At 46.4% G+C, this 19,159-nt stretch overlaps 3 non-coding genes across 3 annotated transcripts; all 3 read left to right on the top strand.

The window, feature by feature from the left end:
- Positions 1-1,003: 1,003 nt before the first annotated feature.
- On the top strand, positions 1,004-1,075 carry Trnai-aau (transfer RNA isoleucine (anticodon AAU)). Its single transcript has one exon. It is a non-coding gene; the product is annotated as a tRNA-Ile (tRNA).
- Positions 1,076-2,535: 1,460 nt separating this feature from the next.
- Trnai-aau (transfer RNA isoleucine (anticodon AAU)) lies at positions 2,536-2,607 on the top strand. Its single transcript has one exon. It is a non-coding gene; the product is annotated as a tRNA-Ile (tRNA).
- A 2,979-nt stretch (positions 2,608-5,586) lies between these two features.
- Trnai-aau (transfer RNA isoleucine (anticodon AAU)) lies at positions 5,587-5,658 on the top strand. Its single transcript has one exon. It is a non-coding gene; the product is annotated as a tRNA-Ile (tRNA).
- The last annotated feature ends 13,501 nt before the right edge of the window (positions 5,659-19,159 follow it).

Here is a 19,159-nt window from a genome sequence, read left to right on the forward strand (position 1 = left end):
AAACACAAATCCTCAGGGGTGTGAGCGTTTCGAGATGAGTCGTATACATGTAAATGTTGGTCGTCAGTGACCGTGTGGCCTAATGGATAAGGCGTCGGACTTCGGATCTGAAGATTACAGGTTCGAATGCTGTCACGCTTGTATTTTTCCAGTTCTGAAAAAGAAACATAACGTTTTAATGTAGCAATTGAGCAGTACGAAACCGTCTGAATGTTGCTGTTGACCATTTTTTGCTTGGAGATGCTCTTGAGCTTGAAACACACACAACAAGACCGGTGTTAACTAGCGAAATGGTCGGCAGAGTGCCGACACAGCGAGTTCTGACTATCACTTGCACATCTAAAACAACGTCGGAAAGTAACTCGTTCGGCTTTTCAGTCACATAAAGTATGTGTGTTAATTTTGACGCCACTAGCTCTGCATGTTGTCATGCAATTTCTTTACCTCTCAGAAATGATTATGACATAAAAGTGAAGTACGTGACGAGTGTGACGTTAGGAAAACATTAGGCATCATGGAGAGATTCTATATGGGACCACCCAACCCAAACGAGTACTGTATGACATGCTACCCGGCAGGTATTCACCGAGGTAGCCGGCTAGCTCAGTCGGTAGAGCGTCAGACTCTTAATCCCAGGGTCGTGGGTTCGAGCCAGACGCTGGGCGGAACGGAATTTTGTTCCGCTGCAGGTGTAAATTACCGTTTTTCTGATTAACGAGATTTAATGGAAATAGCAACTTTAAACTTTGCCTACGTCTCTGTCAGTCGCAAGGAAACTGTATTTGAAGGTGAAGGTGATTTTGTAGATATGTGTGAAAGACATGTTCTGAAATGCAAGTGTTGTTGTTTGGAGAGTACATCGGTTACGTGTCAGATGTGTAGCCAAGCAGTAATTTGTCGAAATAGCTGCAAATATTAGCCGGTGATATGAAGTGTTGTCAGCTAAAGTCTGATGATGCAGACGACCGTAAGGACGAAGTACCCAAGAGTACCGCTAGGCCGCGTCTCTTTAGCTCAGTGGTAGAGCACTGGTCTAATGAACCAGGGGTCGTAAGTTCCATCCTCACAGGAGAAAGATGAATTTTGGAAATCAGTTGCGCGTCGTGGCCGTATAGCAAACAGTACCTGTGATGACGAACAATTAGCGACAGGCGTTTTTTTTAAGAATTACTCTCAGATGCGATTAAGGCGAATGGCGCAGATAAAGCATTTGCCAAAGCGGTACAGCATAAGGTGGGACGAGGCAGTCTGCATTACATTTTATAGATGTATTTCTCACATATCTCAGAGCCTCTCGCGATATTCGTCGTCGTCATCGTCGTCGTCGTCGTCGCCGCCGCCGCCGCCGCCGCCGCTTCTGCAGAAGTAGCAAATGGCAATCGTAGCAAATGCGGCGAGGGACGCCCTGCCTTCGATTCCGAATGCACAAAGTGTGTGGTCTTGTTTCTCAGTCTATATTTGGTCGGTCTCGTCAGAGGTTGAATGTAACGAATGGGTGGGAAAGAGCAAGGGGCAGCGGCTGTGTAGAACGAAAACACAAATCCTCAGGGGTGTGAGCGTTTCGAGATGAGTCGTATACATGTAAATGTTGGTCGTCAGTGACCGTGTGGCCTAATGGATAAGGCGTCGGACTTCGGATCTGAAGATTACAGGTTCGAATGCTGTCACGCTTGTATTTTTCCAGTTCTGAAAAAGAAACATAACGTTTTAATGTAGCAATTGAGCAGTACGAAACCGTCTGAATGTTGCTGTTGACCATTTTTTGCTTGGAGATGCTCTTGAGCTTGAAACACACACAACAAGACCGGTGTTAACTAGCGAAATGGTCGGCAGAGTGCCGACACAGCGAGTTCTGACTATCACTTGCACATCTAAAACAACGTCGGAAAGTAACTCGTTCGGCTTTTCAGTCACATAAAGTATGTGTGTTAATTTTGACGCCACTAGCTCTGCATGTTGTCATGCAATTTCTTTACCTCTCAGAAATGATTATGACATAAAAGTGAAGTACGTGACGAGTGTGACGTTAGGAAAACATTAGGCATCATGGAGAGATTCTGTATGGGACCACCCAACCCAAACGAGTACTGTATGACATGCTACCCGGCAGGTATTCACCGAGGTAGCCGGCTAGCTCAGTCGGTAGAGCGTCAGACTCTTAATCCCAGGGTCGTGGGTTCGAGCCAGACGCTGGGCGGAACGGAATTTTGTTCCGCTGCAGGTGTAAATTACCGTTTTTCTGATTAACGAGATTTAATGGAAATAGCAACTTTAAACTTTGCCTACGTCTCTGTCAGTCGCAAGGAAACTGTATTTGAAGGTGAAGGTGATTTTGTAGATATGTGTGAAAGACATGTTCTGAAATGCAAGTGTTGTTGTTTGGAGAGTACATCGGTTACGTGTCAGATGTGTAGCCAAGCAGTAATTTGTCGAAATAGCTGCAAATATTAGCCGGTGATATGAAGTGTTGTCAGCTAAAGTCTGATGATGCAGACGACCGTAAGGACGAAGTACCCAAGAGTACCGCTAGGCCGCGTCTCTTTAGCTCAGTGGTAGAGCACTGGTCTAATGAACCAGGGGTCGTAAGTTCCATCCTCACAGGAGAAAGATGAATTTTGGAAATCAGTTGCGCGTCGTGGCCGTATAGCAAACAGTACCTGTGATGACGAACAATTAGCGACAGGCGTTTTTTTTAAGAATTACTCTCAGATGCGATTAAGGCGAATGGCGCAGATAAAGCATTTGCCAAAGCGGTACAGCATAAGGTGGGACGAGGCAGTCTGCATTACATTTTATAGATGTATTTCTCACATATCTCAGAGCCTCTCGCGATATTCGTCGTCGTCGTCGTCGTCGTCGTCGCCGCCGCCGCCGCCGCCGCCGCTTCTGCAGAAGTAGCAAATGGCAATCGTAGCAAATGCGGCGAGGGACGCCCTGCCTTCGATTCCGAATGCACAAAGTGTGTGGTCTTGTTTCTCAGTCTATATTTGGTCGGTCTCGTCAGAGGTTGAATGTAACGAATGGGTGGGAAAGAGCAAGGGGCAGCGGCTGTGTAGAACGAAAACACAAATCCTCAGGGGTGTGAGCGTTTCGAGATGAGTCGTATACATGTAAATGTTGGTCGTCAGTGACCGTGTGGCCTAATGGATAAGGCGTCGGACTTCGGATCTGAAGATTACAGGTTCGAATGCTGTCACGCTTGTATTTTTCCAGTTCTGAAAAAGAAACATAACGTTTTAATGTAGCAATTGAGCAGTACGAAACCGTCTGAATGTTGCTGTTGACCATTTTTTGCTTGGAGATGCTCTTGAGCTTGAAACACACACAACAAGACCGGTGTTAACTAGCGAAATGGTCGGCAGAGTGCCGACACAGCGAGTTCTGACTATCACTTGCACATCTAAAACAACGTCGGAAAGTAACTCGTTCGGCTTTTCAGTCACATAAAGTATGTGTGTTAATTTTGACGCCACTAGCTCTGCATGATGTCATGCAATTTCTTTACCTCTCAGAAATGATTATGACATAAAAGTGAAGTACGTGACGAGTGTGACGTTAGGAAAACATTAAGCATCATGGAGAGATTCTGTATGGGACCACCCAACCCAAACGAGTACTGTGTGACGTGCCACCCGGCAGGTATTCACAGAGGTAGCCGGCTAGCTCAGTCGGTAGAGCGTCAGACTCTTAATCCCAGGGTCGTGGGTTCGAGCCAGACGCTGGGCGGAACGGAATTTTGTTCCGCTGCAGGTGTAAATTACCGTTTTTCTGATTAACGAGATTTAATGGAAATAGCAACTTTAAACTTTGCCTACGTCTCTGTCAGTCGCAAGGAAACTGTATTTGAAGGTGAAGGTGATTTTGTAGACATGTGTGAAAGACATGTTCTGAAATGCAAGTGTTGTTGTTTGGAGAGCACATCGGTTACGTGTCAGATGTGTAGCCAAGCAGTAATTTGTCGCCATAGCTGCAAATATTAGCCGGTAATATGAAGTGTTGTCAGCTAAAGTCTGATGATGCAGACGACCGTAAGGACGAAGTACCCAAGAGTACCGCTAGGCCGCGCCTCTTTAGCTCAGTGGTAGAGCACTGGTCTAATAAACCAGGAGTCGTAAGTTCCATCCTAACACGAGAAATATGAATTTTGGAAATCAGTTGCGCGTCGTGGCCGTATAGCAAACAGTACCTGTGATGACGAACAATTAGCGACAGGCGTTTTTTTAAGAATTACTCTCAGATGCGATTAAGGCGAATGGCGCAGATAAAGCATTTGCCAAAGCGGTACAGCATAAGGTGGGACGAGGCAGTCTCAATTACATTTTATAGATGTATTTCTCACATATCACAGGGACTCTCGCGGTCGTCGTCGTCGTCGTCGCCGCCGCCGCCGCCGCCGCCGCCGCCGCTTCTGCAGAAGTAGCAAATGGCAATCGTAGCAAATGCGGCGAGGGACGCCCTGCCTTCGATTCCGAATGCACAAAGTGTGTGGTCTTGTTTCTCAGTCTATATTTGGTCGGTCTCGTCAGAGGTTGAATGTAACGAATGGGTGGGAAAGAGCAAGGGGCAGCGGCTGTGTAGAACGAAAACACAAATCCTCAGGGGTGTGAGCGTTTCGAGATGAGTCGTATACATGTAAATGTCGGTCGTCAGTGACCGTGTGGCCTAATGGATAAGGCGTCGGACTTCGGATCTGAAGATTACAGGTTCGAATGCTGTCACGCTTGTATTTTTCCAGTTCTGAAAAAGAAACATAACGTTTTAATGTAGCAATTGAGCAGTACGAAACCGTCTGAATGTTGCTGTTGACCATTTTTTGCTTGGAGATGCTCTTGAGCTTGAAACACACACAACAAGACCGGTGTTAACTAGCGAAATGGTCGGCAGAGTGCCGACACAGCGAGTTCTGACTATCACTTGCACATCTAAAACAACGTCGGAAAGTAACTCGTTCGGCTTTTCAGTCACATAAAGTATGTGTGTTAATTTTGACGCCACTAGCTCTGCATGTTGTCATGCAATTTCTTTACCTCTCAGAAATGATTATGACATAAAAGTGAAGTACGTGACGAGTGTGACGTTAGGAAAACATTAGGCATCATGGAGAGATTCTATATGGGACCACCCAACCCAAACGAGTACTGTATGACATGCTACCCGGCAGGTATTCACCGAGGTAGCCGGCTAGCTCAGTCGGTAGAGCGTCAGACTCTTAATCCCAGGGTCGTGGGTTCGAGCCAGACGCTGGGCGGAACGGAATTTTGTTCCGCTGCAGGTGTAAATTACCGTTTTTCTGATTAACGAGATTTAATGGAAATAGCAACTTTAAACTTTGCCTACGTCTCTGTCAGTCGCAAGGAAACTGTATTTGAAGGTGAAGGTGATTTTGTAGATATGTGTGAAAGACATGTTCTGAAATGCAAGTGTTGTTGTTTGGAGAGTACATCGGTTACGTGTCAGATGTGTAGCCAAGCAGTAATTTGTCGAAATAGCTGCAAATATTAGCCGGTGATATGAAGTGTTGTCAGCTAAAGTCTGATGATGCAGACGACCGTAAGGACGAAGTACCCAAGAGTACCGCTAGGCCGCGTCTCTTTAGCTCAGTGGTAGAGCACTGGTCTAATGAACCAGGGGTCGTAAGTTCCATCCTCACAGGAGAAAGATGAATTTTGGAAATCAGTTGCGCGTCGTGGCCGTATAGCAAACAGTACCTGTGATGACGAACAATTAGCGACAGGCGTTTTTTTTAAGAATTACTCTCAGATGCGATTAAGGCGAATGGCGCAGATAAAGCATTTGCCAAAGCGGTACAGCATAAGGTGGGACGAGGCAGTCTGCATTACATTTTATAGATGTATTTCTCACATATCTCAGAGCCTCTCGCGATATTCGTCGTCGTCATCGTCGTCGTCGTCGTCGCCGCCGCCGCCGCCGCCGCCGCTTCTGCAGAAGTAGCAAATGGCAATCGTAGCAAATGCGGCGAGGGACGCCCTGCCTTCGATTCCGAATGCACAAAGTGTGTGGTCTTGTTTCTCAGTCTATATTTGGTCGGTCTCGTCAGAGGTTGAATGTAACGAATGGGTGGGAAAGAGCAAGGGGCAGCGGCTGTGTAGAACGAAAACACAAATCCTCAGGGGTGTGAGCGTTTCGAGATGAGTCGTATACATGTAAATGTTGGTCGTCAGTGACCGTGTGGCCTAATGGATAAGGCGTCGGACTTCGTATCTGAAGATTACTGGTTCGAATGCTGTCACGCTTGTATTTTTCCAGTTCTGAAAAAGAAACATAACGTTTTAATGTAGCAATTGAGCAGTACGAAACCGTCTGAATGTTGCTGTTGACCATTTTTTGCTTGGAGATGCTCTTGAGCTTGAAACACACACAACAAGACCGGTGTTAACTAGCGAAATGGTCGGCAGAGTGCCGACACAGCGAGTTCTGACTATCACTTGCACATCTAAAACAACGTCGGAAAGTAACTCGTTCGGCTTTTCAGTCACATAAAGTATGTGTGTTAATTTTGACGCCACTAGCTCTGCATGTTGTCATGCAATTTCTTTACCTCTCAGAAATGATTATGACATAAAAGTGAAGTACGTGACGAGTGTGACGTTAGGAAAACATTAGGCATCATGGAGAGATTCTGTATGGGACCACCCAACCCAAACGAGTACTGTATGACATGCTACCCGGCAGGTATTCACCGAGATGGCCGGCTAGCTCAGTCGGTAGAGCGTCAGACTCTTAATCCCAGGGTCGTGGGTTCGAACCAGACGCTGGGCGGAACGGAATTTTGTTCCGCTGCAGGTGTAAATTACCGTTTTTCTGATTAACGAGATTTAATGGAAATAGCAACTTTAAACTTTGCCTACGTCTCTGTCAGTCGCAAGGAAACTGTATTTGAAGGTGAAGGTGATTTTGTAGATATGTGTGAAAGACATGTTCTGAAATGCAAGTGTTGTTGTTTGGAGAGCACATCGGTTACGTGTCAGATGTGTAGCCAAGCAGTAATTTGTCGCCATAGCTGCAAATATTAGCCGGTAATATGAAGTGTTGTCAGCTAAAGTCTGATGATGCAGACGACCGTAAGGACGAAGTACCCAAGAGTACCGCTAGGCCGCGCCTCTTTAGCTCAGTGGTAGAGCACTGGTCTAATAAACCAGGAGTCGTAAGTTCCATCCTAACACGAAAAAGATGAATTTTGGAAATCAGTTGCGCGTCGTGGCCGTATAGCAAACAGTACCTGTGATGACGAACAATTAGCGACAGGCGTTTTTTTAAGAATTACTCTCAGATGCGATTAAGGCGAATGGCGCAGATAAAGCATTTGCCAAAGCGGTACAGCATAAGGTGGGACGAGGCAGTCTGCATTACATTTTATAGATGTATTTCTCACATATCTCAGAGCCTCTCGCGATATTCGTCGTCGTCGTCGTCGTCGTCGTCGTCGTCGTCGCCGCCGCCGCCGCTTCTGCAGAAGTAGCAAATGGCAATCGTAGCAAATGCGGCGAGGGACGCCCTGCCTTCGATTCCGAATGCACAAAGTGTGTGGTCTTGTTTCTCAGTCTATATTTGGTCGGTCTCGTCAGAGGTTGAATGTAACGAATGGGTGGGAAAGAGCAAGGGGCAGCGGCTGTGTAGAACGAAAACACAAATCCTCAGGGGTGTGAGCGTTTCGAGATGAGTCGTATACATGTAAATGTTAGTCGTCAGTGACCGTGTGGCCTAATGGATAAGGCGTCGGACTTCGGATCTGAAGATTACAGGTTCGAATGCTGTCACGCTTGTATTTTTCCAGTTCTGAAAAAGAAACGTAACGTTTTAATGTAGCAATTGAGCAGTACGAAACCGTCTGAATGTTGCTGTTGACCATTTTTTGCTTGGAGATGCTCTTGAGCTTGAAACACACACAACAAGACCGGTGTTAACTAGCGAAATGGTCGGCAGAGTGCCGACACAGCGAGTTCTGACTATCACTTGCACATCTAAAACAACGTCGGAAAGTAACTCGTTCGGCTTTTCAGTCACATAAAGTATGTGTGTTAATTTTGACGCCACTAGCTCTGCATGTTGTCATGCAATTTCTTTACCTCTCAGAAATGATTATGACATAAAAGTGAAGTACGTGACGAGTGTGACGTTAGGAAAACATTAGGCATCATGGAGAGATTCTGTATGGGACCACCCAACCCAAACGAGTACTGTGTGACGTGCTACCCGGCAGGTATTCACAGAGGTAGCCGGCTAGCTCAGTCGGTAGAGCGTCAGACTCTTAATCCCAGGGTCGTGGGTTCGAGCCAGACGCTGGGCGGAACGGAATTTTGTTCCGCTGCAGGTGTAAATTACCGTTTTTCTGATTAACGAGATTTAATGGAAATAGCAACTTTAAACTTTGCCTACGTCTCTGTCAGTCGCAAGGAAACTGTATTTGAAGGTGAAGGTGATTTTGTAGACATGTGTGAAAGACATGTTCTGAAATGCAAGTGTTGTTGTTTGGAGAGCACATCGGTTACGTGTCAGATGTGTAGCCAAGCAGTAATTTGTCGCCATAGCTGCAAATATTAGCCGGTAATATGAAGTGTTGTCAGCTAAAGTCTGATGATGCAGACGACCGTAAGGACGAAGTACCCAAGAGTACCGCTAGGCCGCGCCTCTTTAGCTCAGTGGTAGAGCACTGGTCTAATAAACCAGGAGTCGTAAGTTCCATCCTAACACGAGAAAGATGAATTTTGGAAATCAGTTGCACGTCGTGGCCGTATAGCAAACAGTACCTGTGATGACGAACAATTAGCGACAGGCGTTTTTTTAAGAATTACTCTCAGATGCGATTAAGGCGAATGGCGCAGATAAAGCATTTGCCAAAGCGGTACAGCATAAGGTGAGACGAGGCAGTCTCAATTACATTTTATAGATGTATTTCTCACATATCACAGGGACTCTCGCGGTCGTCGTCGTCGTCGTCGTCGCCGCCGCCGCCGCCGCCGCCGCTTCTGCAGAAGTAGCAAATGGCAATCGTAGCAAATGCGGCGAGGGACGCCCTGCCTTCGATTCCGAATGCACAAAGTGTGTGGTCTTGTTTCTCAGTCTATATTTGGTCGGTCTCGTCAGAGGTTGAATGTAACGAATGGGTGGGAAAGAGCAAGGGGCAGCGGCTGTGTAGAACGAAAACACAAATCCTCAGGGGTGTGAGCGTTTCGAGATGAGTCGTATACATGTAAATGTTGGTCGTCAGTGACCGTGTGGCCTAATGGATAAGGCGTCGGACTTCGGATCTGAAGATTACAGGTTCGAATGCTGTCACGCTTGTATTTTTCCAGTTCTGAAAAAGAAACATAACGTTTTAATGTAGCAATTGAGCAGTACGAAACCGTCTGAATGTTGCTGTTGACCATTTTTTGCTTGGAGATGCTCTTGAGCTTGAAACACACACAACAAGACCGGTGTTAACTAGCGAAATGGTCGGCAGAGTGCCGACACAGCGAGTTCTGACTATCACTTGCACATCTAAAACAACGTCGGAAAGTAACTCGTTCGGCTTTTCAGTCACATAAAGTATGTGTGTTAATTTTGACGCCACTAGCTCTGCATGTTGTCATGCAATTTCTTTACCTCTCAGAAATGATTATGACATAAAAGTGAAGTACGTGACGAGTGTGACGTTAGGAAAACATTAAGCATCATGGAGAGATTCTGTATGGGACCACCCAACCCAAACGAGTACTGTGTGACGTGCCACCCGGCAGGTATTCACAGAGGTAGCCGGCTAGCTCAGTCGGTAGAGCGTCAGACTCTTAATCCCAGGGTCGTGGGTTCGAGCCAGACGCTGGGCGGAACGGAATTTTGTTCCGCTGCAGGTGTAAATTACCGTTTTTCTGATTAACGAGATTTAATGGAAATAGCAACTTTAAACTTTGCCTACGTCTCTGTCAGTCGCAAGGAAACTGTATTTGAAGGTGAAGGTGATTTTGTAGACATGTGTGAAAGACATGTTCTGAAATGCAAGTGTTGTTGTTTGGAGAGCACATCGGTTACGTGTCAGATGTGTAGCCAAGCAGTAATTTGTCGCCATAGCTGCAAATATTAGCCGGTAATATGAAGTGTTGTCAGCTAAAGTCTGATGATGCAGACGACCGTAAGGACGAAGTACCCAAGAGTACCGCTAGGCCGCGCCTCTTTAGCTCAGTGGTAGAGCACTGGTCTAATAAACCAGGAGTCGTAAGTTCCATCCTAACACGAGAAATATGAATTTTGGAAATCAGTGGCGCGTCGTGGCCGTATAGCAAACAGTACCTGTGATGACGAACAATTAGCGACAGGCGTTTTTTTAAGAATTACTCTCAGATGCGATTAAGGCGAATGGCGCAGATAAAGCATTTGCCAAAGCGGTACAGCATAAGGTGGGACGAGGCAGTCTCAATTACATTTTATAGATGTATTTCTCACATATCACAGGGACTCTCGCGGTCGTCGTCGTCGTCGTCGCCGCCGCCGCCGCCGCCGCCGCTTCTGCAGAAGTAGCAAATGGCAATCGTAGCAAATGCGGCGAGGGACGCCCTGCCTTCGATTCCGAATGCACAAAGTGTGTGGTCTTGTTTCTCAGTCTATATTTGGTCGGTCTCGTCAGAGGTTGAATGTAACGAATGGGTGGGAAAGAGCAAGGGGCAGCGGCTGTGTAGAACGAAAACACAAATCCTCAGGGGTGTGAGCGTTTCGAGATGAGTCGTATACATGTAAATGTTGGTCGTCAGTGACCGTGTGGCCTAATGGATAAGGCGTCGGACTTCGGATCTGAAGATTACAGGTTCGAATGCTGTCTCGCTTGTATTTTTCCAGTTCTGAAAAAGAAACATAACGTTTTAATGTAGCAATTGAGCAGTACGAAACCGTCTGAATGTTGCTGTTGACCATTTTTTGCTTGGAGATGCTCTTGAGCTTGAAACACACACAACAAGACCGGTGTTAACTAGCGAAATGGTCGGCAGAGTGCCGACACAGCGAGTTCTGACTATCACTTGCACATCTAAAACAACGTCGGAAAGTAACTCGTTCGGCTTTTCAGTCACATAAAGTATGTGTGTTAATTTTGACGCCACTAGCTCTGCATGTTGTCATGCAATTTCTTTACCTCTCAGAAATGATTATGACATAAAAGTGAAGTACGTGACGAGTGTGACGTTAGGAAAACATTAGGCATCATGGAGAGATTCTGTATGGGACCACCCAACCCAAACGAGTACTGTGTGACGTGCTACCCGGCAGGTATTCACCGAGGTAGCCGGCTAGCTCAGTCGGTAGAGCGTCAGACTCTTAATCCCAGGGTCGTGGGTTCGAGCCAGACGCTGGGCGGAACGGAATTTTGTTCCGCTGCAGGTGTAAATTACCGTTTTTCTGATTAACGAGATTTAATGGAAATAGCAACTTTAAACTTTGCCTACGTCTCTGTCAGTCGCAAGGAAACTGTATTTGAAGGTGAAGGTGATTTTGTAGATATGTGTGAAAGACATGTTCTGAAATGCAAGTGTTGTTGTTTGGAGAGCACATCGGTTACGTGTCAGATGTGTAGCCAAGCAGTAATTTGTCGAAATAGCTGCAAATATTAGCCGGTGATATGAAGTGTTGTCAGCTAAAGTCTGATGATGCAGACGACCGTAAGGACAAAGTACCCAAGAGTACCGCTAGGCCGCGCCTCTTTAGCTCAGTGGTAGAGCACTGGTCTAATAAACCAGGGGTCGTAAGTTCCATCCTCACAGGAGAAAGATGAATTTTGGAAATCAGTTGCGCGTCGTGGCCGTATAGCAAACAGTACCTGTGATGACGAACAATTAGCGACAGGCGTTTTTTTTTTAAGAATTACTCTCAGATGCGATTAAGGCGAATGGCGCAGATAAAGCATTTGCCAAAGAGGTACAGCATAAGGTGGGACGAGGCAGTCTGCATTACATTTTATAGATGTATTTCTCACATATCTCAGAGCCTCTCGCGATATTCGTCGTCGTCGTCGTCGTCGTCGTCGTCGTCGCCGCCGCCGCCGCTTCTGCAGAATTAGCAAATGGCAATCGTAGCAAATGCGGCGAGGGACGCCCTGCCTTCGATTCCGAATGCACAAAGTGTGTGGTCTTGTTTCTCAGTCTATATTTGGTCGGTCTCGTCAGAGGTTGAATGTAACGAATGGGTGGGAAAGAGCAAGGGGCAGCGGCTGTGTAGAACGAAAACACAAATCCTCAGGGGTGTGAGCGTTTCGAGATGAGTCGTATACATGTAAATGTTAGTCGTCAGTGACCGTGTGGCCTAATGGATAAGGCGTCGGACTTCGGATCTGAAGATTACAGGTTCGAATGCTGTCACGCTTGTATTTTTCCAGTTCTGAAAAAGAAACGTAACGTTTTAATGTAGCAATTGAGCAGTACGAAACCGTCTGAATGTTGCTGTTGACCATTTTTTGCTTGGAGATGCTCTTGAGCTTGAAACACACACAACAAGACCGGTGTTAACTAGCGAAATGGTCGGCAGAGTGCCGACACAGCGAGTTCTGACTATCACTTGCACATCTAAAACAACGTCGGAAAGTAACTCGTTCGGCTTTTCAGTCACATAAAGTATGTGTGTTAATTTTGACGCCACTAGCTCTGCATGTTGTCATGCAATTTCTTTACCTCTCAGAAATGATTATGACATAAAAGTGAAGTACGTGACGAGTGTGACGTTAGGAAAACATTAGGCATCATGGAGAGATTCTGTATGGGACCACCCAACCCAAACGAGTACTGTGTGACGTGCTACCCGGCAGGTATTCACAGAGGTAGCCGGCTAGCTCAGTCGGTAGAGCGTCACACTCTTAATCCCAGGGTCGTGGGTTCGAGCCAGACGCTGGGCGGAACGGAATTTTGTTCCGCTGCAGGTGTAAATTACCGTTTTTCTGATTAACGAGATTTAATGGAAATAGCAACTTTAAACTTTGCCTACGTCTCTGTCAGTCGCAAGGAAACTGTATTTGAAGGTGAAGGTGATTTTGTAGACATGTGTGAAAGACATGTTCTGAAATGCAAGTGTTGTTGTTTGGAGAGCACATCGGTTACGTGTCAGATGTGTAGCCAAGCAGTAATTTGTCGCCATAGCTGCAAATATTAGCCGGTAATATGAAGTGTTGTCAGCTAAAGTCTGATGATGCAGACGACCGTAAGGACGAAGTACCCAAGAGTACCGCTAGGCCGCGCCTCTTTAGCTCAGTGGTAGAGCACTGGTCTAATAAACCAGGAGTCGTAAGTTCCATCCTAACACGAGAAATATGAATTTTGGAAATCAGTTGCGCGTCGTGGCCGTATAGCAAACAGTACCTGTGATGACGAACAATTAGCGACAGGCGTTTTTTTAAGAATTACTCTCAGATGCGATTAAGGCGAATGGCGCAGATAAAGCATTTGCCAAAGCGGTACAGCATAAGGTGGGACGAGGCAGTCTGAATTACATTTTATAGATGTATTTCTCACATATCACAGAGACTCTCGCGGTCGTCGTCGTCGTCGTCGTCGCCGCCGCCGCCGCCGCCGCCGCCGCCGCTTCTGCAGAAGTAGCAAATGGCAATCGTAGCAAATGCGGCGAGGGACGCCCTGCCTTCGATTCCGAATGCACAAAATGTGTGGTCTTGTTTCTCAGTCTATATTTGGTCGGTCTCGTCAGAGGTTGAATGTAACGAATGGGTGGGAAAGAGCAAGGGGCAGCGGCTGTGTAGAACGAAAACACAAATCCTCAGGGGTGTGAGCGTTTCGAGATGAGTCGTATACATGTAAATGTTGGTCGTCAGTGACCGTGTGGCCTAATGGATAAGGCGTCGGACTTCGGATCTGAAGATTACAGGTTCGAATGCTGTCACGCTTGTATTTTTCCAGTTCTGAAAAAGAAACATAACGTTTTAATGTAGCACTTGAGCAGTACGAAACCGTCTGAATGTTGCTGTTGACCATTTTTTGCTTGGAGATGCTCTTGAGCTTGAAACACACACAACAAGACCGGTGTTAACTAGCGAAATGGTCGGCAGAGTGCCGACACAGCGAGTTCTGACTATCACTTGCACATCTAAAACAACGTCGGAAAGTAACTCGTTCGGCTTTTCAGTCACATAAAGTATGTGTGTTAATTTTGACGCCACTAGCTCTGCATGTTGTCATGCAATTTCTTTACCTCTCAGAAATGATTATGACATAAAAGTGAAGTACGTGACGAGTGTGACGTTAGGAAAACATTAGGCATCATGGAGAGATTCTGTATGGGACCACCCAACCCAAACGAGTACTGTGTGACGTGCTACCCGGCAGGTATTCACCGAGGTAGCCGGCTAGCTCAGTCGGTAGAGCGTCAGACTCTTAATCCCAGGGTCGTGGGTTCGAGCCAGACGCTGGGCGGAACGGAATTTTGTTCCGCTGCAGGTGTAAATTACCGTTTTTCTGATTAACGAGATTTAATGGAAATTGCAACTTTAAACTTTGCCTACGTCTCTGTCAGTCGCAAGGAAACTGTATTTGAAGGTGAAGGTGATTTTGTAGACATGTGTGAAAGACATGTTCTGAAATGCAAGTGTTGTTGTTTGGAGAGCACATCGGTTACGTGTCAGATGTGTAGCCAAGCAGTAATTTGTCGCCATAGCTGCAAATATTAGCCGGTAATATGAAGTGTTGTCAGCTAAAGTCTGATGATGCAGACGACCGTAAGGACGAAGTACCCAAGAGTACCGCTAGGCCGCGCCTCTTTAGCTCAGTGGTAGAGCACTGGTCTAATAAACCAGGAGTCGTAAGTTCCATCCTAACACGAGAAATATGAATTTTGGAAATCAGTTGCGCGTCGTGGCCGTATAGCAAACAGTACCTGTGATGACGAACAATTAGCGACAGGCGTTTTTTTAAGAATTACTCTCAGATGCGATTAAGGCGAATGGCGCAGATAAAGCATTTGCCAAAGCGGTACAGCATAAGGTGGGACGAGGCAGTCTCAATTACATTTTATAGATGTATTTCTCACATATCACAGGGACTCTCGCGGTCGTCGTCGTCGTCGTCGCCGCCGCCGCCGCCGCCGCTTCTGCAGAAGTAGCAAATGGCAATCGTAGCAAATGCGGCGAGGGACGCCCTGCCTTCGATTCCGAATGCACAAAGTGTGTGGTCTTGTTTCTCAGTCTATATTTGGTCGGTCTCGTCAGAGGTTGAATGTAACGAATGGGTGGGAAAGAGCAAGGGGCAGCGGCTGTGTAGAACGAAAACACAAATCCTCAGGGGTGTGAGCGTTTCGAGATGAGTCGTATACATGTAAATGTTGGTCGTCAGTGACCGTGTGGCCTAATGGATAAGGCGTCGGACTTCGGATCTGAAGATTACAGGTTCGAATGCTGTCTCGCTTGTATTTTTCCAGTTCTGAAAAAGAAACATAACGTTTTAATGTAGCAATTGAGCAGTACGAAACCGTCTGAATGTTGCTGTTGACCATTTTTTGCTTGGAGATGCTCTTGAGCTTGAAACACACACAACAAGACCGGTGTTAACTAGCGAAATGGTCGGCAGAGTGCCGACACAGCGAGTTCTGACTATCACTTGCACATCTAAAACAACGTCGGAAAGTAACTCGTTCGGCTTTTCAGTCACATAAAGTATGTGTGTTAATTTTGACGCCACTAGCTCTGCATGTTGTCATGCAATTTCTTTACCTCTCAGAAATGATTATGACATAAAAGTGAAGTACGTGACGAGTGTGACGTTAGGAAAACATTAGGCATCATGGAGAGATTCTGTATGGGACCACCCAACCCAAACGAGTACTGTGTGACGTGCTACCCGGCAGGTATTCACAGAGGTAGCCGGCTAGCTCAGTCGGTAGAGCGTCAGACTCTTAATCCCAGGGTCGTGGGTTCGAGCCAGACGCTGGGCGGAACGGAATTTTGTTCCGCTGCAGGTGTAAATTACCGTTTTTCTGATTAACGAGATTTAATGGAAATAGCAACTTTAAACTTTGCCTACGTCTCTGTCAGTCGCAAGGAAACTGTATTTGAAGGTGAAGGTGATTTTGTAGACATGTGTGAAAGACATGTTCTGAAATGCAAGTGTTGTTGTTTGGAGAGCACATCGGTTACGTGTCAGATGTGTAGCCAAGCAGTAATTTGTCGCCATAGCTGCAAATATTAGCCGGTAATATGAAGTGTTGTCAGCTAAAGTCTGATGATGCAGACGACCGTAAGGACGAAGTACCCAAGAGTACCGCTAGGCCGCGCCTCTTTAGCTCAGTGGTAGAGCACTGGTCTAATAAACCAGGAGTCGTAAGTTCCATCCTAACACGAGAAAGATGAATTTTGGAAATCAGTTGCGCGTCGTGGCCGTATAGCAAACAGTACCTGTGATGACGAACAATTAGCGACAGGCGTTTTTTTAAGAATTACTCTCAGATGCGATTAAGGCGAATGGCGCAGATAAAGCATTTGCCAAAGCGGTACAGCATAAGGTGGGACGAGGCAGTCTGAATTACATTTTATAGATGTATTTCTCACATATCACAGAGACTCTCGCGGTCGTCGTCGTCGTCGTCGTCGCCGCCGCCGCCGCCGCCGCCGCCGCCGCTTCTGCAGAAGTAGCAAATGGCAATCGTAGCAAATGCGGCGAGGGACGCCCTGCCTTCGATTCCGAATGCACAAAGTGTGTGGTCTTGTTTCTCAGTCTATATTTGGTCGGTCTCGTCAGAGGTTGAATGTAACGAATGGGTGGGAAAGAGCAAGGGGCAGCGGCTGTGTAGAACGAAAACACAAATCCTCAGGGGTGTGAGCGTTTCGAGATGAGTCGTATACATGTAAATGTTGGTCGTCAGTGACCGTGTGGCCTAATGGATAAGGCGTCGGACTTCGGATCTGAAGATTACAGGTTCGAATGCTGTCACGCTTGTATTTTTCCAGTTCTGAAAAAGAAACATAACGTTTTAATGTAGCAATTGAGCAGTACGAAACCGTCTGAATGTTGCTGTTGACCATTTTTTGCTTGGAGATGCTCTTGAGCTTGAAACACACACAACAAGACCGGTGTTAACTAGCGAAATGGTCGGCAGAGTGCCGACACAGCGAGTTCTGACTATCACTTGCACATCTAAAACAACGTCGGAAAGTAACTCGTTCGGCTTTTCAGTCACATAAAGTATGTGTGTTAATTTTGACGCCACTAGCTCTGCATGTTGTCATGCAATTTCTTTACCTCTCAGAAATGATTATGACATAAAAGTGAAGTACGTGACGAGTGTGACGTTAGGAAAACATTAAGCATCATGGAGAGATTCTGTATGGGACCACCCAACCCAAACGAGTACTGTGTGACGTGCCACCCGGTAGGTATTCACAGAGGTAGCCGGCTAGCTCAGTCGGTAGAGCGTCAGACTCTTAATCCCAGGGTCGTGGGTTCGAGCCAGACGCTGGGCGGAACGGAATTTTGTTCCGCTGCAGGTGTAAATTACCGTTTTTCTGATTAACGAGATTTAATGGAAATAGCAACTTTAAACTTTGCCTACGTCTCTGTCAGTCGCAAGGAAACTGTATTTGAAGGTGAAGGTGATTTTGTAGACATGTGTGAAAGACATGTTCTGAAATGCAAGTGTTGTTGTTGGGAGAGCACATCGGTTACGTGTCAGATGTGTAGCCAAGCAGTAATTTGTCGCCATAGCTGCAAATATTAGCCGGTAATATGAAGTGTTGTCAGCTAAAGTCTGATGATGCAGACGACCGTAAGGACGAAGTACCCAAGAGTACCGCTAGGCCGCGCCTCTTTAGCTCAGTGGTAGAGCACTGGTCTAATAAACCAGGAGTCGTAAGTTCCATCCTAACACGAGAAATATGAATTTTGGAAATCAGTTGCGCGTCGTGGCCGTATAGCAAACAGTACCTGTGATGACGAACAATTAGCGACAGGCGTTTTTTTAAGAATTACTCTCAGATGCGATTAAGGCGAATGGCGCAGATAAAGCATTTGCCAAAGCGGTACAGCATAAGGTGGGACGAGGCAGTCTCAATTACATTTTATAGATGTATTTCTCACATAACACAGGGACTCTCGCGGTCGTCGTCGTCGTCGTCGCCGCCGCCGCCGCCGCCGCCGCTTCTGCAGAAGTAGCAAATGGCAATCGTAGCAAATGCGGCGAGGGACGCCCTGCCTTCGATTCCGAATGCACAAAGTGTGTGGTCTTGTTTCTCAGTCTATATTTGGTCGGTCTCGTCAGAGGTTGAATGTAACGAATGGGTGGGAAAGAGCAAGGGGCAGCGGCTGTGTAGAACGAAAACACAAATCCTCAGGGGTGTGAGCGTTTCGAGATGAGTCGTATACATGTAAATGTTGGTCGTCAGTGACCGTGTGGCCTAATGGATAAGGCGTCGGACTTCGGATCTGAAGATTACAGGTTCGAATGCTGTCTCGCTTGTATTTTTCCAGTTCTGAAAAAGAAACATAACGTTTTAATGTAGCAATTGAGCAGTACGAAACCGTCTGAATGTTGCTGTTGACCATTTTTTGCTTGGAGATGCTCTTGAGCTTGAAACACACACAACAAGACCGGTGTTAACTAGCGAAATGGTCGGCAGAGTGCCGACACAGCGAGTTCTGACTATCACTTGCACATCTAAAACAACGTCGGAAAGTAACTCGTTCGGCTTTTCAGTCACATAAAGTATGTGTGTTAATTTTGACGCCACTAGCTCTGCATGTTGTCATGCAATTTCTTTACCTCTCAGAAATGATTATGACATAAAAGTGAAGTACGTGACGAGTGTGACGTTAGGAAAACATTAGGCATCATGGAGAGATTCTGTATGGGACCACCCAACCCAAACGAGTACTGTGTGACGTGCTACCCGGCAGGTATTCACAGAGGTAGCCGGCTAGCTCAGTCGGTAGAGCGTCAGACTCTTAATCCCAGGGTCGTGGGTTCGAGCCAGACGCTGGGCGGAACGGAATTTTGTTCCGCTGCAGGTGTAAATTACCGTTTTTCTGATTAACGAGATTTAATGGAAATAGCAACTTTAAACTTTGCCTACGTCTCTGTCAGTCGCAAGGAAACTGTATTTGAAGGTGAAGGTGATTTTGTAGACATGTGTGAAAGACATGTTCTGAAATGCAAGTGTTGTTGTTTGGAGAGCACATCGGTTACGTGTCAG

Source organism: Schistocerca gregaria, chromosome 4 (assembly GCF_023897955.1).
Source record: "Schistocerca gregaria isolate iqSchGreg1 chromosome 4, iqSchGreg1.2, whole genome shotgun sequence".
NCBI classification, from domain to species: domain Eukaryota; kingdom Metazoa; phylum Arthropoda; class Insecta; order Orthoptera; family Acrididae; genus Schistocerca; species Schistocerca gregaria.